The sequence below is a fragment of the Podarcis cretensis genome (genome assembly GCF_951804945.1).
Source record: "Podarcis cretensis genome assembly, chromosome: 7".
Taxonomy (NCBI): domain Eukaryota; kingdom Metazoa; phylum Chordata; class Lepidosauria; order Squamata; family Lacertidae; genus Podarcis; species Podarcis cretensis.
In genome coordinates this window covers 77,437,777-77,463,360 of record NC_137176.1, presented here as the reverse complement: position 1 = coordinate 77,463,360, position 25,584 = coordinate 77,437,777, and the positions used below count along the sequence as shown (strand labels likewise).

Below are 25,584 nucleotides of genomic sequence, written 5' to 3'. Positions count from 1 at the left end.
TTAATGGCTCTCTCCAAACCCCTTTAAAGCGCCACTGTTCGGGCCTGCTTCTTCTACAGAATTCCCCCGATTGGAAACAAGTTAAAAACTACAAGCAGGATAAATGGAAGTCTTTTAAAGTGTGAAATAGGAGGCGAGGGCCTACCAGGTTTATTTGCCCCCCTTGAGTTGGGTGGAGGCATTTAAATGACTTGAGAATTGCACCCCATTGGAAATCAGGATGAAAGCCTATGCACACTTGGGAGATTGTGATCCTGTGTGCGCTTTTAGCCCCGCTAAAAAACGTTGGTTTTATTGCAGAGTAAGCATGCATAAGATTGCATCATCGTACATATTGCTGAATTCTCCGGGGTTGGCTTCTGAATGTACAAGAAGTGTTCAAGGGGCATCTTCCGGATTTCTTGGGGCTTCCTCCTGAGGTAAAAGTGTGCCAGGTCACAGCTTCATCTTGTAAGCTTCCTTGGTTCAGCTGCAGCTGAAGGTGGAGTGACCTGTAGTGTCCTAGTCAGCTGTGACCCATCCTGGGTAGAAATCGAACAAAGTTCATTGTAGCTTAGCTCCCTTATAGTTCTGCTCGCACAAAAGGCGTCTTTCTGTGTGGTGTCGATTTTCTTTTTAACCTTGATGGATAATGCCTAGAACAAAGTTCAGAGAAATCTGATGACTTGCTAAAACGCGTGGGTGTGAACATTTATTTAGATGGCTATGAGTTTGTTATGCAGCTGCAGAACTGATTCGGATAATTTATGTGCTGGATGGATGCTCAGCCTTCACCTTTATTTTTCTTGCACAAAACAGCTGTGAAACCAGGGAACGTTGAGGTGTGTCCAGCTCCAAAACCTTTTGCATATTTCCATGTTGACAGCTGTTTCCAGCGGTGTAAATGTTTCCTGTGGTTCGTTTCCTGTGGTTTTTCTGTTCCATGTCTCCCCTCCCCCTCCTACTTTTGATACGTTTAACTCCATGGGATGAATACCAATCTAGATAAGAAATATAAATTGCAAAGTAATATGGGTGGTACCTTCTGTTGGTTCATCAAGTAGTAGAGTAGATTTACAAGCTTTTGAGTAGTACAGAACCCTTTCTCCAGACCTAAAAAGAGACTCATTGCAGTTCATACACTTACACAGGTGCGTCAATAATAGCAGGTGTAAACTGAGCTACTTCTGCATCCAAGCTCCTATTCCTAATGTCTCTCTTTTCCAGTATAACTTGCAAGTTGTGAGGGTAACTTCTTGCATGTAGATGCTGTTAAGACAACAGCTTTGCAGAAATGGCCACTGTAGGGTTGTAGTGATAATGAGCCTGTTCGAAACTTATTAGTTAACTTTAAATGCTGACCACGTTTGTGCTTGCAGAGCTGAGATCCCTAAGTAAAAGCAGCTTGATTTCCATGTGAGAAACAAATGTGGAGGCATGCTCCTTTTATTTAGACGTTGGTCCAAAATCAGGTTGTGTCAGGGATGGTTAGGGAGACTCGTAAAATCAGTGATACAAGTTGGAAGACTGCAACTGTTGTCAATTTGTAAGTCATAAATGGAAAAGTTTGAAAGCTTGATTAGGACTAGAAGAATGAACATTACTGGCTCCTGCAAGAGCAGCCAAATAAGGAACATCTGTACTGGCAGTGCACCTGATTCCTCCACGAGGGCCAATTCTGTTGGCTGTGTGCATAATGTGCATTTAGAGGTCATGGGAATATCATCCTGGTGATGCCCGCATATTTGCAAACCTTTGCAGCTCGCGCATAACTCAAGATCTTCTTCCTTGCATATTTGGGTGAGTGTGCAGGCTCAAGTAAATGGGTCTCTTGAAGGAGGTGAGCGATGGAGAGAATGAGGTTTAAATGCCTGTAGGCTTTCAGGAATTTCTTTGTTTGGAATATGATCTACCACTCTGATGTTGCCAGCTGAGCTTAGTCTAACACTTCCATTCCTTTAAGTCTACCTGTTTGGGTATGGTGTTAAGCTCCCCTTGGTTCATTTATGTTTAAAAGCACACTCTGCTTAAAAGGGTTGGCTCTTGGAGGTCTCGGTCCCTTGACTAAGGGATGCCACAAGTCCCAGCAACCAGGAAGGTCAGTGCAGGACTTTGTGCTGTCATTTCCCCCTGAGAGAAGATGCAAGGGTTCCATTTCCTCATTTTAGGCACCAAAAAATGCCCAGCTTTGTCTGAGGTAGAGCAGGGTCCTCTGTGGCTTTTTTAAAAGGCAGCCTAGGGATGTTGACTCGCGGTCTTTTAGAAAAGGTGGCTGTGATTACTTTTGCAAAATGCCATAAATAATGTTTACTTTGGAAAGGCGGCACCTGTGTGAGCATCTGTTGGCACCCCAAGAAATCACTCCAAGGCACAGATTCAGTGTGGATTTATCGAATTTTGCCATTACTGTGCAGAACCCTGTCTCTCGCTCCCCCCACTATTCAAGTCCCGCCCATGCTTGGCTCTGCACATATAGTTTATGAAATCTGACAAGGCCACATCCTGGGGGAAGCATGACTTTCAGAATCCTGGCAGTATCTCTTTATAAGCACATTATATCTATTCTCATACATGTGATAGTTGTAGGAGATTGTCCTCTGTTAACTCTCTTTACCTTGAGGGGGAGAAAGAGGCGGCTTGCTTCCGAGAGAGAATGTGACAGTTCCAAAGAGTTTCCCGAAACTGCCTCAAAAAATCCTAGCCTTGCCTTCGATTTCGGCTGGAGAATAAGAGCCTCTGACCCTACAGATGTTCTTGGACCACAACTCCCAAGGCCATTGGCCATGTCACCTGGAGGGTGTTAGGATTCGTAGTCCAGAAACATCTGTCCTCCTATCCCTTGATCTAAATGTTGAGAGCTTTTTGGAAAGAACACATAAGCATAAATTCCTGGTGCATTAGCCTCTTCATGGCTGGTTTCTTAGGGCTTGCAAACAGCTGCGTGGAACCTCTGTGGGCAGAGGCAATGTATACCAGAGGCCAGAGATCGTAGAATTGCGGAGCTTGGATTTTTGAGGGTCATCACTGCTATTCAGGAATATTTTGCCCCATGCGGGGCTCAAACCCAGAGCCCTGAGATTAAGAGTCTCTTGCTCTTACCAACTGAGCTATTCAGCAGGAGAGCCGTTATATCTGCCCTAAGATTCCACACAAATCTTGCTGTTGTGAGTAGAGTGCTAAATGATTTGGGCATCCAGTCCAGCAATTCTTAGTTCCTTTTGGCTTGTGCTGTTGAAGATGCACCATTCTCCAACTGAGGAATGGGCTACCTTGCCTCAACGCAGTTGGGTGAGGCCACTGTTCCTGTGCCTCCTAGGTTCACCTCGTGTTTGATATTGAATTTGCAGAAGAATTTACCTTTCCTCGTTTTCTGTGATGGACAAGACTGCAGGTACTCTGCAGGTGACCTGTTGGCCTGGCAATATTGATCCTGGCAAGGCAGACACTGAGTGGCTGAACAAGGGAAAGCAAGTGTAAACTTCACAATTAGATTCACTTCTCCTTTTCCCTTCTTAAAAAAGGGCTATTGTGTTGTGTTAGCAGAGTGAGATTGCAATCCTGGGCATGTCTACTCTGACGCAAGCCCCCTGGGATTAAATGTTTCTTAACTCTCAGGTAAGTGTGCGCAGGATTGTGACTTCAATGCACAATCCTCTGCACCTGGTTTACTCAGAAGGAAATCCCCATTACGTTCCATAGGCCTTCTTCCCAGGTAAATGGGAGTAGACTTGTACCCTAAGTCTGCAATCTTGATTGTGTCTCCTTGGGGTTAAACCCCACTGAAATTGGACTCTGTGCAGGTAATTGTTTTTTGTTTGTTTTTAATAAACCTGGAAAGGATCAGGCTATAAATTATAATCTTTTGTAAAATCTGTTTGACTAGCAAATTGGAGGAAAAACCTAAGTGTAAAAGTTGATGGCCGTTAAATTCTGCCCAGAGAACTGTCCAGCACCCCACTTTTTCCCCATGTCTCTTCCGCCACCCCCAAATCTGTCCTAATAAGTCCCCAACATTTTTGCAATATGCTTAGTGAGTGTTTGACATGTTTTGGCTCAGTCTTCCCAAGTTCTATTAAGAAATCCATCTGCAGCACTGAACTAATTAATTTTCATCAAAGTTATGCATCTCAGCATATAAAGCTGATGCCGACTAAAATGAATTGCATTATCTTGATTAGAATACTCGCAAACGGGATTTAAGGAGCGACTTGCACTCTCTGTGCGTATGTATCTAATATACATTATGTTAATACATATGCCTCTGTATCGCTTCTTTAGGTTTGTTTTTAGTGCCATTAATTCTGAATCATATAAATGCTTGGGTAGTGTGCTTTGTAATATGGGCCTAGGTGTTGCATCTTGCTTTTTTAATTTATTTTTAGGCTGAAGAGAAGCAAATGGTCTGCTGCTTTTTGAACTGGGAGGGGAAGGAATTGGGTCTGGAAGATGCAGAGTCCTTGGCACATGTCCACTGAGCCCAATTTCCTATGCCAATGGTCCATGAAGCTGCAAGGTGGACTGTCCACTCTGTTTAAAAGAGAAAGAGTGTGTATTACTCTGTATGTGTGCATATTATTGGTGCATGTCTTCTTTCTCCTGTACACTAGGTATTTCACAATTGTGTGAACATGCAACTTCTCATGGCACCTGTGGAACTGATTCTGCAAAACTCAAAAATGCTTATTCTTGATAATATAAAAAAGATAAAGCACCCCTGGACGGTTAAGTCCAGCCAAAGGCGACTATGGGGTGTGACACTCATCTCACGACGGTGGTGAGCTCCCGTTGCTCTGTCCCAGCTTCTGCCAACCTAGCAGTTTGAAAGCACACCAGCGCAAGGAGATAAATGGGTCCTGCTGCGGCGGGAAGATAAAGGCGTTTCTGTGTGCTCTGGTTTCCGTCACGGTGTCCAGTTGCGCCAGATGCGGTTTAGTTCTGCTGGCCTCATGACCCGGAAGGCTGTCCGTGGACAAACACCAGCTCCCTTAGCCTGATGAGCGCTGCACCCCATAGTTGCCTTGTTTATTCTTGGATGCCCCCACTGAGTGGAAGTGATTGCTGGCGAGTAAATGGTTTGGCGATGAGGATCCTCTTTCGAATGGCAAAATGTCAGAAAACAGGAGTAATTGAGGGGTCAGGTTTTTAATCGGCAAATCAAAAAGCAATGAAGGGTCGTCAGTTCTTCGGCATGGCAGCTGAAATCAATGGGTGCAGCTGCTTTGGCTGACTAAATATTATAATATAATGTTTATTAGATATATTATGTTATAAGACGCAATAATGAAAGCATCAAACAACACTTTGTTCTGGATCCTAGTTTGATGCGGTTAATTACTAAAACCATATATTCATAACAGTGAGTAGCAAAACAGAAATCTTTAATTCTTATAGCAAAAGGTTTTGGCTTTGCCTTCATCGGGAGAAAATTGTGCTGTTTCCAAGGTGGCAGGTTTAGAGCTTGCAGATGGAGAGCTCAAAAGGTCTTTAATTGTGGAAGGAAAGTGATGTTGGTACTGTCCTTTAGGTTGAGGTCATGCGGTGTTAATGTGTAAATGCAAAAATCTTCCCCTTTTTGCATCCCTAGAGCAATTACTGATTATAATAGTGACCCAGGAGTTTTCTGCAGGTGAGGCAGAGCAAGTTAAAAAGGACCCAGTGTTCCTGAGACCAGACTGATGGCGGAAGAGTGTTGCTAATGTTTAGGCTGAATTGTTTTCACGTGGGAATTCCTTGCACCAGGGTCATTCGCTTGCACGTTGAGGGTGGAGCAACCCTTGCGTCCAGGTACCCTTTGACTCAGATGTTGCCTTCAACTGCACGGGATTCAGCTGCAGAGAACTGGCGTCTTCCTTGCCACTTATGAATTGGGCCGGCAAGTCTATTTTGAGCCAATGCGCTGTTTTAAGATAAATAGCATCAAGCATTTACTTAACTTAATGGATGGGTGTTTGACGGCGAGCTGAAATCTGACTTCCTGAGGGTTTTCTCTGTTCATTATCTGCTTAGCAGCTTTACCAGGAATACCCAAGGAGTTGTCAGTGCAGGTAGGTAGGCAGCCGTCTCTGTAATAATAAGTGATTAATAGCTGCATGTTTATCCATGTAGTTAAAGCAGCATTTTCGGTATTGCTAAACAGACTATTTATTGTCTGCGTGTATGTATGTTTTGTCCATAGCCCGTAACTGTTTCTATGTGTGGCAATGCAGGAGCTATCAGTTGCATCAGCTGTAGATTACTTCACATCACAAGGATTAATGAGCATAACCTTAAGTTATGTGTTGCTTGTCTATGAATGCATAATGTCTTAGGGAAAAGAAAAAAACATTCTCTAAAAAAAATAAAGTTATCCTTCCAGGCTAACTGGGGGTAGGGGGGAACCAGATGGTACTTGCAATCATAGAAGGGCATTGTGATTTAGCGGAGTTGAAGCGATTCTTCCAATTCCCTTTTTTTGCCACCTGCAGTTCCTAATGCCCCGCCAAATCAGCTCCAGAGACTTGAGGGTCTATAGCAGGGATAGGTAAAGGTAAAGGTACCCCTGACCATTAGGTCCAGTCGTGACCGACTCTGGGCTTGCGGCGCTCATCTCGCTTTATTGGCCGAGGGAACCAGCGTACAGCTTCCGGGTCATGTGGCCAGCATGACTAAGCTGCTTCTGGCGAACCAGAGCAGCGCACGGAAACGCCGTTTACCTTCCCACTGGAGCGGTACCTATTTATCTACTTGCACTCTGACGTGCTTTCGAACTGCTAGGTAGACAGGAGCAGGGACCAAGCAACGGGAGCTCACCCCGTCACGGGGATTCGAACCGCCGACCTTCTGATCGACAAGTCCTAGGCTCTGTGGTTTAACCCACAGCGCCACCCGCATTCCTAGTAGGTATAGGAGGTGAGTGGATTTCAGGGGAAAGGGGGAATTGGTTGAAATCACACCCCCTCATCTTCTGACAGTGGGCATCTTTGCTAGATTTGCATCTTTCTATGTTAGTTGACTTTAACACATCAGCTCTGTAGTATTGTGTGTCTCTGTGTGCAGAGAGGGTCTTGGGTTCAGTCCCTTGGCTTCCAGTCAAAAGGTCCAGGTGACAGGAAAGACTGGAGGAATCCTACTGCCAGTCGGAACAAATAATATTGTGATAGCTGGGAAAACCGCCTAACCTGCTATGAGCACATTTCTACTAAAATTGTAGGTAAAATATTTCTTTGCACCAGCTGAGGAGTGTGCTAGGTATAGGGTTTCATGGATCTTTATCTGATGAGGAACTTGGTTGCCTCTTGCAAATTTGCATAGGAACATAGGAGGAGCCTGTGTCTATGTAAAACATAGTTTTGTAAGGTCTTGATATCAATGTGCCTCTTTGTCGCTGCTATTCCTGGGTGCTGTTCTCTCTTCTCAGTTCGCCAGCAAATTGTTCTTTATTAAGCCTTGCCATTTCCCATAATGTCCAGTAGACCTTACGGTTCAAAGCAGAGTGAGTAGGAATTCCAGTGTGGAGTCATGAAAGCAGGCATCTCTTGATGGAGGAATTCAAGGCAGAGGACGTGGCTGGCCGAGCAAGATTTGACATGTTTCGTGCGCAGAGAGAGAGGCAGAGAAATACACGGGAAGAAATTCCTGTTTTGCAAAGAGACCTTGATCCAATAAAAGGCTCTACCTGGTTGTGGATAATACGATTCAGGGGGGGGGGACCACATTGAGCATAAATATGCTTGTAGCAAGCTGCCCCCTCCCATTTTTCTTTTGAACAGGTGAAGATGCCCCTTTCTTTCCTTCCTCCTTCAAAAATGCATTTTAAAATGGTTGTAAAATAAACCAGGTATAACATACGGAGCAGGCATTTTGGATATTTAATTATATCACGTTTTAACTCCTGTTCACCTCCCCTCATTGCATCTCGCTTGGTTTATAACTCTGATGTTCAGGCAATCTTTTTAGAGACCAAAGTTGCTCTTACTTTTTCTGTTGTAGCAATCCCTCTCTGCTGCTTGTATTGATGTATTACGGTATTTTAATATTTTGTTGGAAGCCGCCCAGAGTGACTGAGGAAGCCCAGCCAGATGGGCGAGGTATAAATAATAAATTATTATTATTATTACAGTGGTACCTCGCAAGATGAATGCCTCGTAAAACGAAAAACTCGCAAGACGAAAGAGTTTTTCTTTTTTTGAGTTGCTTCGCAAGACGAATTTCCCTATGGGCTTGCTTTGCAAGACGAAAACGTCTTGCAAGTTTGTTTCCTTTGTCTTGCAAGTTTGTTTCCTTTTTCTTAAAACCGTGCATTCAGGGGGTGCAGTTGCGACTTGACTTCGAGGAGCAATTCATAGCACGCAGTGTGGTAGCCTTTTTTGAGGTTTTTGAAGACTTTGGTGATTTTTGAACCTTTTCCAAAATCCGTGCTTCGCAAGACGAAAAATCTCGCAGAACGAATTAATTTCGTCTTGCAAGGTACCACTGTACTTGTTGAAGCTATGGAGGTCGCAATGGGAGTGCAGCAGCAGAAGGCCTGCTGTGTCACAAGAATTATTCTAAATGCCACGCCTTCTATAGTTTGCCATGAAATTGGGAAGAACTTTAGAGATTAGGCTCTGACTCACGGTGTTCATCCTTGGAAGCACCTTTCATCTGGGACTAGCGTGTAATACTTTAAAAAATTGTTGTGTTTTCTTTGGTTGCACCATCATTGCATGTCTTTAGGTGTCTAGCAAAAATAAATACCGTATTTTTCGCTCTATAGGACGCCCCCCGGACCATAAGACGCACCTAGTTTTAGAAGGGGAGAACAAGAAAAAAAACCTCTCCCTCTCTGCTCAGCGCCCCTTCAGTGAAGAGGCAGGAGGAATGGAGCCCCTTCCATTTCTCCTCCTGCTTCACTGAAGGGGTGCTGCGCAGGGAGGGAAAGCTACGCAGCACCTCTCCAGCAAAGCGAAGCCAGGAGAGCAAGAGGGATCGGTGTGCACTGACCCCTCTCGCTCTCCAGGCTTCAGCGAAAGCAACGCAAAGCCTCCGGAGCGTAGTGGGAGCGTTCCGGAGGCTTCGCGTTGCTTTTGCTGAAGCCATGGAGCCTGCATTCGCTCCATAAGACGCACACACATTTCCCCTTAATTTTTGGAGGGGAAAAAGTGCGTCTTATAGAGCGAAAAATACGGTAAATCCTCTTTTCCCAGGCCTTTGGCCATTAATTAATCTATGGCCTGTTAAATGTGTGTGTCCGCGCCACAGTGTACAGTTTCCAAAAAGGAATGTCTAGTTGTCATTTGGGGGCTGCTCAAAGCTCATATTTTTCAACATGGCTTTTTGGTTCCTGAAATTCGTTCTGATTATGCCGATAAAATACCATGGATAGAATTCTATCAGATGGGATGTTAGTGTATGAAAACAAGCAAGACCCAAGGATCCCCAGGCATGCACCTCCAGATGGTGGAGACAATGGGTGACATCCTGATGTTTGGGCATCTTTACTTGGACGCAAGTGGCCGATAGCCAGGTGCAAAATGCAACTGGTTTGGGCAGACGGACTGTTAGTATGATCATTTCATCATTAAACTGTCCATTATTATGCTTTGTGTTACTTTTTTTAAATTGTTCCTTAAAGATACGTTCTTGAAAGGGTGGCACTGTGGGTTAAACCACAGAGCCTAGGACTTGCAGATCAGAAGGTCGGCGGTTCGAATCCCCGAGATGGGGTGAGCTCCCGTTGCTCGGTCCCTGCTCCTGCAAAGTGCAAGTAGATAAATAGGTAAGGAAGGTAAACGGCGTTTCCGTGCGCTGCTCTGGTTCGCCAGAAGCGGCTTAGTCATGCTGGCCACATGACCAAGAAGCTGTACGCCAGCTCCCTCGGCCAATAAAGCGAGATGGGCGCCGCAACCCCAGAGTCTGTCACGACTGGACCTAATGGTCAGGGGTCCCTTTACCTTTACCGATATGTTATTGTTGTACACCGCCCTGGGATCTTTGGATAAAGGCCTGTATATAAATCTAATAAATAAACAAGCAATAAATGTTCTTTCTTGATAGGAAGATGATGCTTTGCACACACCTGCTCTTGTTGATACTTAAAATTCCTGTGTGTGTGTGTGTGTGTGTGTGTGCATGAGATTGATCTTGTCAGCTTCTGCAGTGCTGTAAAAGCCTCAGGTGATGTATCAGCATGCACCTTTTTTAAAAGTCCTACCTCAGGTGTCATAGAAATTATTAGAGCTTGAAAGGACCTCACAGGCAAACCAGTTGAGTCCTCTTATGATAGCAGGAAGCCCACTACAATAGCATTCCCCGTAAGTGGGCCATCCAGCCTCTGCTCAAAATCTCTATCAAAAAGAGATTTTGCAGCAGTCCTTCCCTATTCTTGTTTCTTGTTCTTTGAACCCCGTTGGTCTGGCCGAGTCTGTTGCAAAGACCACTTTCCCCTCTAAGCTGATAAGAGGAATTGCCATGCGCGACTGATAAAATCATCCTTGTAAGGCAGCTAATAATAATCTATGCAGGGCTGAATTCGCTTGTTCAAACAAGTTTCCTTTTCTCTCTTATTCCCCCTCACCCCGCCCCTCTGTCCTTTTGAACAGTATCGGTAACACATAACAGCTTAAAAACTCTTCCGTAAGCAAATTTCCTGTTTGTTTACTTGTTTGTCTCATACTTTCTGTGCAATTGAATGGAACCGAATTAGCCCTGATCTGGTTGATTAGCTGGCTATGAAACAAAAGTATTGAGTGTGTTAAGAATGTCAATTGAGCAAGCTTCCAGATTGGATTGTATCTTTTTCTTTTTTCCCATTTCCCCTACATAATTGTAACGGGTTTATAATTATATGCTTGGATTTGTGCCTTTTGACACAGAGTTCACTATAAACCGCGATCATATGCAGGTTCCCATTGTATGCTTGCACCCAATTAAAAACCCATTTGAGTTCCTGGAATGTGTATGTGTTGAGCATTGATGTCTGCCGCTGATAACCTTCCCTCTTGCCTGCTGCATAACTTGCTCTGCTTAGAATGAGTCTTCAGTTTCCTCTCCCAGCTCCTCCCATTAAATTGCAGTTGGTCATTGGAATGTGGACACAAATCAATGGCCCACGTTCTCTTTTTGTTTCCTTTTGTTTGAGATACAATCTAAAGTCATTCAGAAATATTGCGCACATTTTAGATCAGGAGACTTTTTGTTTTGGTAGGTGGCTGAGCCTGATGGTCCGTTGCATTCAGATGTTCAGTGCAAGCCCGTTCATGTTTACCTGTAAATAAGTTGCTTTACACAGGTAAGCGTGCATCAGATTGCAGCTCTCATTCTTGGGCTGCAATCCTAAACAGCAGAGGTCTACAAATATTGTCTCAGCTTACAAACCAGCCTGTAGTTTTGCTCTCCCCATCAACCGGTCCCTGTGTCTTGGAGCTTTAGGCGAGACGAAGGATTTGATCTCACTTGCTCTGGGGTGCTGCAAAAGGTTAGAAACAGGAAAGAGATTTGCTTCCTCCAAACTTTGGTGTGAGTGAGAGAAGGCTTTGCCTGTCCTGCAGAACTTGTGGAGATAAGAAACTTACAGGGGTATCTTGCATTTCTTCTAATCTTATCAAAACCAGGGGAACGCTCCCTTAGCAAGTGGATTTGTTGCTGCCTGCGTAAATATGCTTGTTAAGCAGTAAATCTTACTGGAAATTAGGGGAGGCTTCAAAGTAAACACAAATACTTTCCGCTGCAGAAATGGAGCTTGGAACGTGTTCTGTCCATGTGGGGGTATAGATTTGCTTATCTCCATTCCATGTAATTTAAAGCAACATGCTTGTGACTTCTAAGAAGGTCGGTGTGGAGTGTGTTACAATTATTCTCTGCCATCTCTTTAAAAAAAATGTGGGGCACCAAATATCCCAGATTCAGCGCCAAGGAAACCTGAATTCCAGTACTGTAAAGTGGAATTGGGCACATAAATCAAGGCAAGCTTTTGCTTGATGGAGACAGATGATACCCCAACCTTGTTGAAGCTGTGTAGGTCTAAGCCAGGCACAGGCAAACGTGACCCTCCAGATGTGTTTGGGACTACAACTCCCATCATCCCTAGCTAACAGGACCATTGGTCAGGGATGATGGGAATTGTAGTCCCAAAACATCTGGAGGGCCGAGTTTGCCTATGCCTGGTCTAAGTGAATGCTATTGTCCTGATGCTAAGCATGGAGAAGAGGCCAAGGAGGTCACAGCAGCCTCTCTTTAGCGGACTGAGATGGCTCAGTTGGTAGAGCATGAGACTCTTAATCTTAGGTTCATGGGTTCAAGCCTCTTGTTGGGCAGAAGATTTCTGCATTGCAGGAGGTAGGACTGGACCATGGGTAGGCAAACTAAGGTCCAGGGGCTGGATCCGGCCCAATTGCCTTCTAAATCTGGCCTGCGGACGGTCCGGGAATCAGCGTGTTTTTAGATGAGTAGAATGTGTCCTTTTATTTAAAATGCATCTCTGGGTTATTTGTGGAGCATAGGAATTCGTTCATTTTTCCCCCCCCAAAATATAGTCCGGCCCCCCGCAAGGTCTGAGGGACAGTGGACCGGCCCCCTGCTGAAAAAGTTTGCTGACCCCTGGACTAGACAATCCCCGTGGGCCCTTCCACTTCTACAATTCTATGATTCTGACAAAACTCAATAACATATGATGTCCTCTCACTTGGAATACAAATGACCTTACCTGGGCAATCAGGCATTCAGAAAGATGCAATAAGTGCACCTGGAGGCCTCAGCTCTCACCCCCCACCCAGAGAACGGCTTCTCTTTGGCTTTTGGCTTTTTTAAACATTTTTTTTGCACCCACAGATAAACTGCAGCCACATTTGATAACAGTACCTGATTTACAGGTGCAGCCGAGGAATTTGATGTTTAGCTGTTGCAAAGTGCGCCATCCGAAATTGCACCCGATATCTTCTGCAGGTGCCAAATCGGAGCCTGCCTCTGCAAATCAAACTCATTATTTGCAGATGAAGGGGAGAACAGTTCTGGGTTTTGCAGCAGGGATTTTGCACTTCAGAAGGCAAAAAATGCTTTGCTTTCTTTTCACAGAGGCAGCCCATATGCGATGCTCTTTCTTTGTGTCTTTGATTTGCCATACAGTGTTATACGGGGTGCTGGTGGATGAGGTATTTTCTTTAATAATAATAATATCAATTTGCCTAAGCCAAGTAGGGAAATAAAATTATAGGATTTGTTTTGGGTGGTGCCATTTATTTGGATTCCCCTTAAAAGGGGAATAATGCATTTTCATTTTCAGTTTTCTACTTTGGGAATGGCCTGGGTGGGGCAAGGAGACAGTGGCCATCAAAATCCAGTATTCAGAAGAACAACAATAAGGAGCCTGATAGCATCTGATATGGCAAATAATCGCTGAAAATTAATATAAGCATGTGGATCATAATGAAAGACACGAGACTCATTATGAGTGTAAGAAAACCTGTTTCTAACTCTTATTAATTGTCAGATTCTCTTAGCCTTTGTGGTAGCAAATTAAGTAAAACTCTTGGTGTGCCCACGGTATGAATACTAAAACAATTCTTGTAAGAGAATGGAGGAAGATTAGCAGAGCGATTAGGGGGATCAGGTGGTCCGAGGGATGCTTTTGAGAGGGAGGAGTGAAACCCCCTTGGGTCACTTGAGCTGTGATGCTACACTTGCTTACCTAGGAGTAAATCAAGGGCTGTTTCCTATGCAGATATATGGAGATAGAATAATTTGGCTCTCATCCATGTGCCTGCAAACAACCTCCGTTCAAAAATGGTGTTCTGTGTTGGAGACACAGCAATCAGAAAAAGAATATATATGGTGGCATTTTGACCTATGACAAATGTTCTTACATGAGGATAATGGTGTCCAGTTCACATACCATTGGGCTGCTAATCATGTGCTAAAGGAGTGGAGATGCCCTCTTTCTCTTGGTTGCTTTTGGAGCCGGATGAGCACGGTCTTGGCCGGGGAGGGTGGGGTATTAATAATAATAATAATAATAATAATTAATACCCTGCCCATCTGGCTGGGTTTCCCCAGCCACTCTGGGCGGCTTCCAACAAAACACTAAAATACAATAACCTATTAAACATTAAAAGCTTCCCTAATAATAATAATAAATTTTATTTATACCCCGCCCTCCCCAGCCAAGCCCGGGTTCAGGGCAGCTAAAACCAGGTATAAAAACAATTGATTGAAATACAACTTAAAAAACAAGATTAAAATGCAACATTAAAATGCAGCCTCATTTCAGTAGAATCTCAAATCAAAAACTTTTGGGGGGAATGAAAATGTCTTTAACAAGGCTAACTATCCAGGGGAAGTCCCCAAATAGGAGTTCCATCACAGAAGGAGAAAGGAGAAAGGAAGAAAAGAATTATGTGCAGGCCTTTACGATTTTCCCTCTCCTCTTTATTCCTTTACCGGAGGGACCATGAGCCTTGACTCTATGCACCAAGTTGCGTCTTCTTGTGATTAGCGGAGAAGATGGGGCTCACGCCTTTTCAAGCACCCAAGCAGGAACGCCAAGTCAGTTTGGGTGCCAGTGATCCATTGTCACAGATTGCCGGTGCAGATGTGATATTGTCTGTTCGCCTAACCATGATTGGGAATCCTCCGAGGACTGGTCTGTTTTCCCTTCTTCTTCTTTGGCAGGCTGCCATTTCTCTCCCCCCTGCCCCATTTCCAGTTTCGGAGCTAACGTTGGCTTTGCACTCAAAGTGGGGTTGTGCTTCCCTCAACTATACAGTGGTTCCTCGGGTTACAGACGCTTCAGGTTACAGACTCCGCTAACCCAGAAATAGTACCTTGGGTTAAGAACTTTGCTTTAGGATGAGAACAGAAATCGTGTGGCGGCAGCGGGAGGCCCCATTAGCTAAAGTGGTACCTCAGGTAGTTTCAGGTTAAGAACAGCTGTGTCCAAGGGGAAGGATGGAGTCTTCCCTCCTTTGAAAGAACCACAGTGGTGCCTCGCAAGACGAAATTAATTCGTTCCGCGAGTTTTTTCGTCTTGCGATTTTTTCGTCTTGCGAAGCGCGGACTTTGGAAAAGCTTCAAAAATCACCAAAGTCTTCAAAAACCTCAAAAAAGGCTGCCACACCGCGTGCTATGAGTTGCTCCTCGAAGTGAATGCACGGTTTTAAGAAAAAGGAAACAAACTTGCAAGACAAAGGAAACAAACTTGCAAGACGTTTCCGTCTTGCGAAGCAAGCCCATAGGGAAATCCGTCTTGCGAAGCAACTCAAAAATTGAAAAACTCTTTCGTTTTGCGAGTTTTTTGTCTTTCGAGGCATTCGTCTTGCGAGGTACCACTGTATAGGGAGAGAGGGAAATCTGTCTCTACCTTGGAATATAAATAAGTGTGGAGCGAGCAAGCAGAATAGAGTACTGGAGAATTCAGCTTCCTGAGAATCTCTGGTTTAATTTTTTATCAGCATTTCCAGTCTTTTATGGCTGTGAAGATTACGCTTGAAAGTGTGCTGGTTGAATTCTTAGAAGTCAAAGAGAAGTAGGGATTTCCAGTAGTTGGTTGAGAAGAGGGCTGCAGTGTCCAGTTCCCATTCCTGATTGCAGGACCAGAGTATTATACATTGTACAGTAGTAAAAAATAAATGCAGAGCAAATGTATGCAAAGAAAGAAGAATTGTGCACACTTTGGACTAAGGTTCACAGCCTACCAAAAGGGCAGGATCCAGCTTTTCTGTGTGCAGTACTTTGAAAAAAGAATAACTCTGTGTACCTGCAGCCCTTTCTTTTCTTAGTAAAGGTAAAGGGACCCCTGACCATTAGGTCCAGTCGTGGCCGACTCTGGGGTTGTGACGCTCATCTCGCTTTATTGGCCGAGGGAGCCGGCGTACAGCTTCCGAGTCATGTGGCCAGCATGACTAAGCCGCTTCTGGCGAAGCAGAGCAGTGCACGGAAACACCGTTTACCTTCCCGTCGGAGTGGTACCTATTTATCTACTTGCACTTTGATGTGCTTTCGAACTGCTAGGTTGGCAGGAGCAACGGGAGCTCACCCCGTCGCGGGGATTCGAACCACCGACCTTCTGATCAGCAAGTCCTAGGCTCTGTGGTTTAACCCATAGTGCCACCCGCGTCCCTTTCTTTTCTTAAGGTGTGCTATATATTCATGGTTAAACTGGGTAGCCCTGGATTTCCAAAGGCACACCATTTAGGACCACTCTAGAGATGCTTTGTCGCAAGTGGGTATCTTCTTCCCAGGCATTCCCTCCTTCCCCCCAATTTTTTAATAGGATACCATTTGGGCTGCTTCCATTTGGGCTGCTTCTCCCTTGTTACTCTGATCTGTTTCCTTTCCAATTTCACTCTCTGAATCTCTCCATCAGGTTGACATTTTACAGCTTTCAGTTGCCTGTCATTTTTCTTTCTACTTCCTTTCTTTTTTCGCCTTCCGTTGCTGTTCCAGCATCTCAGTGCCGAGATGGTGGGAAAAAAGAAGGCGTCTGCATCGAGTTTGTGCACAGCAGTTTGCACTTTAAACTACTTTTACTGCCTTGCTCTAAGAAGAGGAGTTTGGATTTGATATCCTGCTTTATCACTACCCTAAGGAGTCTCAAAGCAGGTTAACAATCTCCGTTCCCTTCCTCCCCCACAACAAACACTCTGTGAGGTGAGTGGGGCTGAGAGACTTCAGAGAAGTGTGACTAGCCCAAGGTCACCCAGCAGCTGCATCTGGAGGAGCGGGGACGCGAACCCGGTTCACCAGATTACGAGTCCACCACTCTTAACCACTACACCACACGGGTCTAAGGGTCCAAGTGGGTTCAAATATATCATTGTGAGGAACCTGTATCCCTCCATATCTTGATGGGCTCCAACTCCCATTAGCCCCAGCTAGCATGGCCAGCTGGCAGGAATCATGAAGGTTGTAGTCCGAAACAGCTGGTGAGCTGCAGCTTCCCCATCCCTGCAATATAGCCTTGTTTTTCTGCGGAAATATGAGAGTCCCCATCAGTATTGGCATTCCACCGGCTTAGACAAGCATTCCCCTCAACTTGAATTTTCTGATCTTATTGTTTTCAATTTATCTTTTTAACTGTTTTCATTGTTATGCCTTTTAATGGGCTTGTTTAATTATTTTATTCACGGATGTTTCTAATGTTTTGATGGAGTTCTTTTATTGCGCGTTTTAATTATGTGTCGATATGTTGCAACTGATTTCATTCATGTAAATCACTTAGAGGTCATTTGGGAATGTAAGTGGTACATAAATTGATAGGTGATGACGATGACAATGATAATATCACAGAAGCACCATGGGATGGTTTATTTAATTAATTTATTTGAAATGTTTGTGCCCAATCTTACCTCCATAAAAAAAAAAAAAGCTCAGGGGTAGCTAATGGCAAATCAAATCATATAGGAACAATTTAAAAGCATCAATTACAAAAAGCGCCAGAATAGCAGTAGAAAAACAATACTCAACAAAAACGCGCCACCAGCAGCAATAAAAGTTATTTTAAAAAAGCAGAGATAATTAAAACCAATACAATAGAGCAAACATCTACAAAACAAAAGGCTCATTGGAGAGGAAAGCTTTTATTAGCTTCTGGAAGGTCTTGTGCGCAATGTAGAGAAAATGGGGCAGAGTCTAATTTTTCTCCTCTTAATACCTAGAACCCAGGTCTGTCTAACAAAGCTGAATACTGGAAGAGAGACAGAAGAAGGTCATAGTGGTGACCACCAACTTAAATGACTTTAAAGGAGAATTGGACCAATACTTGGAGGATGAGGCTATGCTCTACCAGCTGTGGGAGGTAGTATTCTGTACCAGCTGCCGGAAATCACAAGTGCTGTTACACGCAGGTCCTTCTGAGAACAGCATGCTGGACTAGATGGGCTGTTGGCCCTGATCCAGGAGGGCTGCTCATACATTCTTATCACTGGCTAATTTGTAGTAGATCTGCAAGGGTTTCTTCCTCCCCATTGTTTAGAAATGGCAACCACTGTATTTGCTTGGTCTGTATGTCATCAGGGCTCCCCCAGCTGTAAATAAGCTACGCTTGTTTTACTGGTCCAACAACAAAGGGGTCCTTCTCATTCCTATTTTTGGAATGTGCCCATCTGGGTCCATTAAGTTCTCTTCTAGGTCATTTAATGTGGGGGCCAAAATACAACCCTGTCTCACCCCCCTAGTCATCTCGATGCTGTTCGATAGCTGACCCTGTCGACCGCATCGGACCTGCAGTTTGGTTCCATTGTACAGGGCTTTTATAAGAAAGAGAAGCCTGGACTGTAATGAAGATTGTTGTTGTTGCTGTTGTTTTACTGGAGTAGAGTTCCTGGGAGTGGAACTTTGAACTGGAGAAAGGGCGCAGGCATTTTTTTTTTAAGGGATTTTTTGTGTGGTTTTTTTACTGATTCTTCTTTCCTCCTGAAACCCTTGTGTTTGGGGAAGCCAAGCCTCTGGAACAATGTGGGAGTTGGGGCAGGGAAAAGGGAGAAGCTGAAGATTGCCTCTCTCATCACATCCTCTGCCAACTTGAGTGTATAGGGCGGTATATAAATTCAATAATCATACTATTACAGTCATACCTCATGTTACGTTTGCTTCATGTTACGTTTTTTCAGGTTGCGTCCTGCGGCGACCTGGAAGTACCAGAAAGGGTTACTTCGGGGTTTCGCTGCTTGCACATGCGCACAAGCGCCAAATCGCACCGCGCACCTACGCCGATGTGCTGCTTCAGGTTGTGGGCTTTTTAGGTTGCGAACGGGCCTCCGAAACGGATCCCGTTCGCAACCAGAGGGACCACTGTAATAATGTTAGTCTCCTGTTTGTGGAAGGGCCACTTTGGATCCACCGCTATAAAACATAAACAACAAATAGTTTTTCCTTCTCGATGTGGGATGGCGCACACACACCTCCTGGTGGTTCACCACTCAAAAATCTGGATGGCCTTTGTTAGTAATGCAACTGGATGGCAGAGTTAGCAGTTGTGGCTGTCGCATTTTCAGACACATGTCCACAAGCATCAGGGCTGAAAACATTTTCTTTTTAAGTGTCAGTGGGGGAATTCTGAGAGACGGTCCTAATGAGAACTTCCGGCCACGGAACTGAGCTGTGGGCATTGCATGTTGCTCCCTCCAGCTGAGGATATAGGAAAGAGGACTGTGGCAGTCTTTTATTGTCCTTACACATGTCTTTGTTTTCTTCCTGGGCCATTAAAAAAATAGGCGGACGGAAGATGAGGTTGATTTTACTTGCATAAGAATAAGATGTGCCAGACAATGGGCAGGCCAATAAACTGGGTCTGCATTCTCTTCCAGACCAAGGAATTCTTAAAACAAAATGTGCCTTGGTTCTTTTTCCCTCTAAGGTAGTGACATTACCAGGCTCTGTTGTTCCTTTTCTTTGATCTTTAAGGAAAGTCACGGCTTGCTTAATGTGCTGCACTGATCATTGTGTGCAGTTTTGATTCTGGTCACATTGCTTTCCTTTCTGTGAGCATTTCCCCACCTGATTCCCCGTTTTTTCTAAAGCCAAGCCATGGACCCCCTCCTTTTGAAAACGCTGATATCTCTGTGGCAGTTCATAGAATCATAGAATTGGGGAGCTGGATGGGATCCCAATGGTCATCTGCTCCAACCCCATGCAATGCAGGAATATTCTGGGTTGTGTTTTTTTTTTTAAAAAATACTTTTTATTAAACGTTTCTTAGTTTACAAAAATACGTGCATTGTCTCTTTTTCCAAGTTGTGTTTTCTACAGATCAGTTTCATTTGTTGTGAGACATTAGTGTTGCATGCAGTATTAGGTTGGGAAGAAGGTTGGAGGGGGGTTGGATGGCAATGCTTCTACAGTGGTGCCTCGCAAGACGAAATTAATCTGTTCCGCGAGTCTCTTCGTCTTGCGGTTTTTTCGTCTTGCGAAGCACGGCTATTAGCGGCTTAGCGGCTATTAACGGCTTAGCGGCGTTAAGAAAAAGGAAACAAACTCGCAAGAACTTGCAAGATGTTTCGTCTTGCGAAGCAAGCCCATAGGGAAATTCATCTTGCGAAGCACCTCAAAAAACGGAAAACTCTTTCGTCTAGCGAGTTTTTCGTCTTGCGGGGCATTCGTCTTGCGGGGCACCACTGTATTTTTCTACTTAGTGTAGGTGTGGGGTTTTGTGTCGGTGTCACTTGTGTGGCTTCTCTTCCTATTCGCTTGTTGCATTTCCTTGGTGGTGAGAGACGTTGGAGGTGGCCTAGGGTCGGCTGCAGTGAGATTTGTTTGTGTGTGTGAGGGAGCGGATTTTTGAGTCAGGTTAGCCATATTGATTCGTATGCTCTCGGCGGATTCTTGTTGGGCTGTGTATGTGATAAGGGGAACCATACTGGTATGAAGGCATCTTCTTCTATTTGTCCCCCTGTCAGTTTCAAGGTCAGTTTTTCTTGTAAGGCCATTTCCCATACTATTTGGTACAATTGGTCCATGTTTACTCCTGACAGGTCTCTCCAGGGTTTGACTATAATGCTTCTGGCTGCTGAGAATAGGATTAATATGCAATTTTTGTTGTGCGAATGGTGCCACTATACCCTCCCACATGTCCTGGCACAAAAACTGGGATGTGCGTCTTCGGGCTGCACTCCCGTGTGAGTTATGTGGCCCGTGGGAAATCACGGCACCTAGAAATGTGTGCTTTTGGATGTCGTGATCTCGTGCATGATGTGTGTCCGGGCGCAATCTCACGTGTTTTGAGGCACTGTGAGAGCATTAAAGGTAAAGGTAAAGGGACCCGTGACCATTAGGTCCAGTCGTGGCTGACTCTGGGGTTGCGGCGCTCATCTCGCTTTATTGGCTGAGGGAGCCGGCGTACAGTTTCCGGGTCATGTGGCCAGCATGACTAAGCCGCTTCTGGCGAACCAGAGCAGTGCATGGAAATGCCGTTTCCCTTCCCGCTGGAGCGGTACCTATTTATGTACTTGCACTTTGAGGTGCTTTCGAACTGCTAGATTGGCAGGAGCAGGGACCGAGCAACGGGAGCTCAACCCGTCACGGGGATTTGAACCGCCGACCTTCTGATCGGCAAGTCCTAGGCTCTGTGTTTTAACCCACAGCACCACCTGTGTCCCTAACTGTGAGAGCACCGCCCCCCAAAATGAGATGTCCTGGACACTTGATGAGTATGTGCTATGGACCTCCTGGGCGGGTTCCTTGGACCCCCTGAGATCCGCAGACCAACAATTGGGAACTACTGTTCTAGCTAGCAGAACTTCAGACCCTGGTGGGTTCTGGACCTGAGACTTGTAGAGACCAGCCAGCCAAACATAGGCTGAAGCAGATCATGTGCTCTTTATTGACCTTTTATAAGAGCTTCCAGGTTAGGCTTGAATTTTGACCTGAGCGTCAGTGAGATGCTGCTTTTGTTGTTGTTGTTGTTGTTGCTGCTGCTGCAATGAGACTGTTTCTGTCTTGGCTTTCCAACCCCAGCTTGACTTCTGAAGAGACTGGCAGAATTCTTGTTTTCCCTGCAAAATGACCCCCAAATAAACATAAACCCTGTAAACGAACTCGTCCAAGAGCACAGCAGTAACAGGCTGGCAGAACAGCATTAGAGGAGAGGGAATAGTCCGCAGTTACAGTTGGATAAATTTACTTCCTACCTGCTGCTTTCAAACAGTGCTCATTTTTATGCGCTCGTCACATATAGCATTTAATGAAAAGCAGTACTGCTTGAAACAGGGAGCTTCCAGATCTCTCTCTCTCTCTCTCTCTCTCTCTCTCTCTCTCTCTCTCTCTCTCTTTTAATTCACCCCTCTGCTCTTCCAGTGAATAAAACAAACAGGCATCTGGCACTTGTTTTCTGCTAACACAATCCTCGTCAAAGGAAGACTGGTAGAACATAATTTTCTGTTATGGGGTGTGTGCATTTTTTATTCCTCCCGTGCAATGAAAGGGTCCACCTCTTCAGGCTTCCTCCCATTTTCTTCTAAGAAACGCCTTCCTGAAGCACCAGAAAATCAGTAACGAAGATGCGTTTTGCCAATATTTTGATTATATTGATTGATTGATTGTGTGGCTTTGAATAAACACTCACAAACTTTTTATTGATAATAATCAGCTAAATAGTTTGAGGATCTATACAACTGTGTAATGTGCAGAAAACAGCATTTTTAGAGAAATCAAAGAGGGAGGAAAAATGGGGAAATACGGATGATATGTTTCTGAATAATACGTTTCGTTTTAATTTTGAATAAAAAAAGTTTTTTAAAAAATGATTGTGTGTGTGTGTGTGAGAGAGAGAGAGAGAGAGAGAGAAAATAAATACGTGCTGGGTATTTAAATAGTTGACACGGAAAACAGCGATTTAATTCTTATAGTAGGCCTAGTGTTTGAAATTAGCCAGGCGCCAGGTGCATTTTGCACCTGGCTATCAACCACTTGCGACCAAGTGTAGATGCCTGAGCGCCAGGATGGAGCCTGACATCTTCTCACATGCAAATATCACATCCTGTAGAATTCCATCAGTGATATTTTATCTTCACAATCAGAACCAAAATGCTTTTTCTGTGCAAGCTGAGAAGAAGCAGTCACCATTAAGAAAGAGAGGTCAGAGTAGGACAATATATATGTGAATTGTCCCTGGATCAAGGGACTTTTCTTCTTTATGTTCTCAAAGTTCTCAGCCTAGCTCAAGGTTGTGATCTGAACTAGCCAGATGTTTAATGGAGAATCAATCCCAGTCGGTCCATCATGTGAAAAATAGGACCTTAGAACCATCTTGCCCCTAAAAAGCAACTCGACTTTCTACTTTGGTGACTGTAACCTTGGTTTAAGGAGACATGTGGTGCCTAGCTTATATATCTGAGTTTCTAACAGTGAGTAGACCCATTTTTTAATTTGATTTTTTTTAGCCCACCTTTTTTCTTCCAAGGATCTCAAGGCGGTGAAAATGGTTCTTCGACTATTTCATCCTCACAACAAGCCTGTGACGTAGGTTAGGCTAAGGGATGGTGACTAGCCCAAGGTCACCCAATAGTCAAACAAACATGGGATGTAAACCGCTTAGAGCTTTTATTGCACTCAAGCGCTGCATATATAAACATTGCAACATAAATAAATAAAAATGATACACAAGATACTTTTTGCATGGATAATAAGGGTGCTTGCAAAAGTCCATCTGGACTCTGTAAAAATATATGGGTGTCAATCAATATATCCAGTTTGGGACGCACACATTTATGGGAGCAGGCTTAGTTCTTGCGAGCAACACGGCTTACAAATTCCACTTTGCATTTGCGCAATGTCCATTTGTGGCTTTGCCAGGCTCCCCTTGGTATAAACTTGTGGCGTTGTGTTCTCCATGGATTTACAGTTGGGATTTTGTTAAAGCAAAAGGCTTACTTTCCTTTATCTCTAGCAGCACATAACCATGTGTTTCCTGCTAGGTTTTCGCTATCTGCCAAACGCCTGTACTGTTTATCTGCAAGGTCCTGTTAGTTAGTACCTGCTACTTGTGCTATTAAAATCTTGCATTTTCCTTAATTACCCACCACTCCTTTAAAAACTTACTCTTCTTTAAACATCTGACCCTACTCCAGTGTCAGATGTTTAAAGCTGTAATCTAAAGCTTCCCTTACTACCGGTAAATCCAAGCCGGCCAGAATGCTCAGGTGTAGAGAACAATGCAAGTCTTTGTTGGGCTGGTGATGGAGGAAGAAATGTGTGTCAGAAAATTAACAAATACCTGCCTCTTGTTGCAGCAGAAGTGAAGGGATGATTTTTTTAAAAAAACAACAGCAACAACATTCTTTTATAACTTTAGCACAGCATGCTACAGTGTTTTTTTAAAAAATCCAGTTAGCTGTTACATCACAAATAGGATCAATTCTCTCTGACCTCTGTCATTAACTTGCTGATGTTGCTGTATTTGTAAGTTGCCAAGATCCATTAGTTTTTTTCTGATTTATATGTTAATGGAAATAATAATATATCGGTCGTCCAAATGCTGATTGCATTCCCCCTCTGCTCTTGAACAAATATTGTAGTTTGTTGCAGTCTTTCAGGTACCTATTAAAATTAGTATTAGCCAAATGATTTTTGTGGAGTTTGTCTTCTTTTAACAGTTAAAAAGGAAAGAATGCTCTTAACAGCCTAATTGATTTATTTTTGTCCTGGATTGGACGTATGACTGATCAGGAATTGGCCATTTGATTGCTTCAGATATAATTTATTTTAATGATATACCTTGCTGCTCTTCCAGGAATCTTACAGTTGTGAGATATATATATATATATATATATATATATATATATATATATATATCGATCGCAGAATCATAGAGCTGGAAGGGGACCACAAGAGTCATCTAGTCCAACCCCCTGCAAAGCAAATATCTTTTTGCCCAACACGGGGATTCAAACCCATGACTCTGAGATTAAGAGTCTTATGCTCTACCCAACTGAGCTATCCTTCACAATTGTGGATCTCTCTTGGTCTCCCATTTGGGAACTATTCAGTGCAGTCTTCCCTATAGTTTTGGCAGGGGGGGCCGTTTCCATGCTCCTTCGTAAGGCATATCCTCATGTATGGTTCACTGTTGTATAACAAAATGATTACAAATTGCTGTGCCGCACTGTGGAACTGAAGAACCTTTAAAATAATGAGATGGTTATTAACATTGGCCAGGATCCAAGACAAGATCTTTGACTGTTGCAAAAGTGTGTGCGGATCCAGGAAGGTTTTCATGCCACCCAGTTAAAGACACCATATTGATAATGAGATATAATCAATTAGATCTGCATAGATGTGCCTAGGTTGGGGTTTCCCCCCCCCCACTCCACCCCCGCCCCCCTTTTAAAAAAGGACTGTGTATATATTGCAGTAGATATCATATTTGAGTTATTTCTGTCTGTGTGAGAGCTAAGGGTGATCACCTTTTCCCAATATGGTGCTTGTCGTGTTTATATTAAAAAAAATACCTGTTTTTTTAAAATGTCCTGCTGAATGCCATTTAACCAACTAAACGTTTTTACCTAATGGCAGTGCAACGGACTCCCTTGGGAGGTCTTGGAGCTTCCTTCCTTCAAGATTTTAAAGCAGATGTTGGGTGGTTATCTGCCATGGATGCTCTAGGTTAGATTCCTGCATTGCAAGAAGGTTGGACTAGATGTTGTGTGTCCATTCCAGCTTTACAATTCTATGATTCTATAACTGTATGCTATTATTTGTGTGAAACAACATAGCCCTTCTGGTTTCTTGTTTTGGTTGTCTTAAATAAAGTGGCCCCTTCCTCTCAAAATTCAATAGTGTATCATGGCGAACCTCTGTGCCGTTCTTATTCTTTTAAGCTTGGCCTCCTTAAGGTTCTCAGAACTTCTATTTCAGGTTCTTTCTGAACCTAGGCATTGGACAGAGCTGTTACTTTGGAAAGGGAAGAAGAGAAGAGAGTGGCTTCTTTTGCGCATTGATTTCCTGCGTCGTGTTCTTGGGAAGCTGCCAGAATTTGGGCATTTGCTTTGATGTCAGAGGATAAAATGACTATTCAGGTATCAGTTAACCGCAGCCACCGCGAGGGAACCGGAGCTCCTGGTTGCGCTCCAACAACATTTTGTTATGTAGGCGAGTATCATGTCCGCACTGTGACAGGTTGGCAGAACGCGGAAGGGAACGGAACAGAGAGAAGGGATGCAG

The 25,584-nt window shown here is 44.0% G+C and overlaps 1 protein-coding gene across 1 annotated transcript in view; it reads left to right on the top strand.

The window, feature by feature from the left end:
* Window positions 1-25,584, top strand: part of EXT1 (exostosin glycosyltransferase 1) — a 268,942-nt gene that overhangs the window by 2,334 nt on the left and 241,024 nt on the right. The window lies entirely within an intron of this gene.